Source organism: Aplysia californica, unplaced genomic scaffold, assembly GCF_000002075.1.
Source record: "Aplysia californica isolate F4 #8 unplaced genomic scaffold, AplCal3.0 scaffold00747, whole genome shotgun sequence".
Lineage (NCBI taxonomy): Eukaryota > Metazoa > Mollusca > Gastropoda > Aplysiida > Aplysiidae > Aplysia > Aplysia californica.
Window position 1 is genome coordinate 105886 of NW_004798017.1, and position 2841 is coordinate 108726.

Consider the following 2841-nt stretch of genomic DNA (forward strand, 5'->3'; position numbering starts at 1 on the left):
AGGCCTGTTTATGGCCACTTGCTGGGGAAAATGGAAAGGCGAGGCACAGACTCACTGACCGTGGCACTTGCCAGCGGCAGACTGAAAATGGGGAGGGGAAGGGGAGTGAGCGATCGGGAGTGAGCGATCGGGAGTGGGGATAGGGCTGGGATAGGGAGGGGATGCTTAGCGCGCCAGACGCTCACGTCTGTGAGGCACTGTGCTGTGTTGGAGACTACACTGTGTAGGCCCTACATGACCTACGAAAGCCTGGTGTGTCTAATAGGCCACTTGGTGGGTATGCGGACTTTTATAAAGGAAGAACTAATGCGTTGACCGCTAGCGTGGCTTTTCCCCCCATTTATGTTCGAGGGCTTTGCCAGGTACCTAGGAAGCATGTCGATAAAGCAGAGTGGGCCGAAAAAAAAAGTATATAAAAGAAATTGTTTAGTCAAGATAAATATTGAAGGAAATACTTTGCAATTGGAAAATATGTCTATATGGTATGGCAAAATGTCGATATAAGTGGATTATACTGTATTTGCTTTTACATGTTAAGAGCATAAGCGACTGAAAGAATAGATCTAGGTTACTACCATGAAATTATTTGGACTAAAGTGAAGCAGAGCGACAAAATACACACCAGCACACCCACATCCATCTGACAAGACAAACAAACAAACAAACAAAAAAATCCCGAGAAGCCATCGTGTTGTAACACCACAGCACAGCCAGTTCAAAGGTCATCACAAAATCTACAGTTCTACGGTCATTGCAAAGTCTTTAACTACCACAAGACTTGGAAAGAGAAATCAAAACAGGCATTTTTCTTTATATTATGTGAAAGCACGCACACACACATCTCTTACTGGACTATATTTGGCCAAACAGGTGCTCCAGTCAATTTTCACGACACATAGCTGAGGCATGGCCTAGGCCTTAGTTTTAGTAGAGGTTTTACGACGCTCGCAACTGCATAAAGGTCATATGAGCGCCAGAAGATTAGAGGTGTTACCTTGAGAGAGAGTAACAAACATAAAAAAGAGGAAGGGGAGATAAGGACGATAGACGTTTGAAAGGAAAGAAGAAGAAAACCACACCTGAGCACCTGCCAACCACCCACAGGACTAGGCCTGCACTGTGGCTGTACCAAAATCTGGACACAAACACAGGACATCACTGCACAATAAACTAGCCAATCAAAACCGGTTCTGATGTCTAGACTGGACTGGTATACGTACCGTGTACACAGGTAGGCCTACACTTTCTTACTGTCTTTTTTGTTTTTTGTTTTTGTAAAGTGTTTTACGGTGCTCGCAACTGCATAAGGTCATATGAGCGCGCGGGACACACCTAATATTTTCAGTTGGTAGGAAATTTTGAATTTGCCCGGGTGGCGGCCGAAGCCTACTCTTATCGATTTTAGACCACCAAGGGATCTTTAACGTGCGCAACTTGCACACGGGCCCTCCGAGACTTTTCGCCCCTGTCTGAGAAGGCTAGGGGTAGATCTTTCCTGCCAGAAGAACAGGGGTGTGGCTGAAAGACAGCAGTAAGAAGAAGCGAAGGAGTAGCAGTAGAAAGGCTGCAGAAAGAATCAGGAGCCCAGAGGTAGGGGCAAAGGAGGTGAGGGGGTGGGGGCAGAAAGAGGAGACGAAAGCAGACGACAGAACATTGCTAGAGAGCAGGAAATGAGGTGAAAGGAGACAAATTTAGAGAAGAAAGTTTTTCGGTTGCTACCCGGATTCGAACCCGGGACCTTTGAATGAGAGGCCAACACCTTAACCTCTAGGCCGTGAGAGCCCCCTCTTACTGTCTCTGTTATACATGTAGGCCTACCACAAATGAGTATTTATTGAACACATACTACACATTTTTTACTGTGTATAATAAATGCCTTATATTGGTACATGAACAATAAATGTTTCTACGGTGGCTTACACTTACACGAACTGTGTATTCATTGGCACACACGAATACATTTTTTCACGGGTCCATGCACAAAAAATGTGTTTAACGATACATGTACCAAAAATGTTTTTAACGGCACATATATACAACAAGCAACCTTTCTTAAAAGCCACTGTCCTATTGGATGTACGCTACCGCACATTCATACGTGTACTAAGTTTATCAGGCGGAAAACCTGCCAAGCTCAGCCTGCAAAAGGTTATTAAACAATGGTGTGTCTGTTTTTGTGCTTCGGACTAGCTGTGCTACAACAGTCAAGTAAACCTAAACATTTCACTAGAAAACATTGGAACAAGTTTACAAGTGTTCCCTACACCTTCTAAATCCCACGAGAAAAACACATTGAAACACAACATTTTCTTTCTCCCTTAAATCTCATACAAAATCGAAATGGAATTGCTGTTCAGATTTCAGCCTATAATTGGCTCAACAAACCTAGACAATTAAAATACCATACAATGTTTCATAACAAAACACTGTCTAGAATTTATTATACACCATACAATGTATCGTAACAAAGCATTGTGTACAATATATAGACCATACAATATTTTGTAACAAAACAGTCTATAGAGATATATCTGAAGGAATGTGTATTATATATATATATAATATTTATACACACCATATAATGTATCGTAACAAAGCATTGTGTACAATATATAGACCATACAATATTTTGTAACAAAACAGTCTATAGAGATATATCTGAAGGAATGTGTATGTAAAATGAAGAAAATATTCTCAGAAATAATGAAAAAATTCCACTCCCACCATTAGAAAAGACTAAAACAGTCCACATTAAAAAAATTAAAACATACAAAATGAAACCCACTCAATTTTAAAAGATGGCTATAATCTAAACACAAGATAAAGTCTATCTGTCCACAA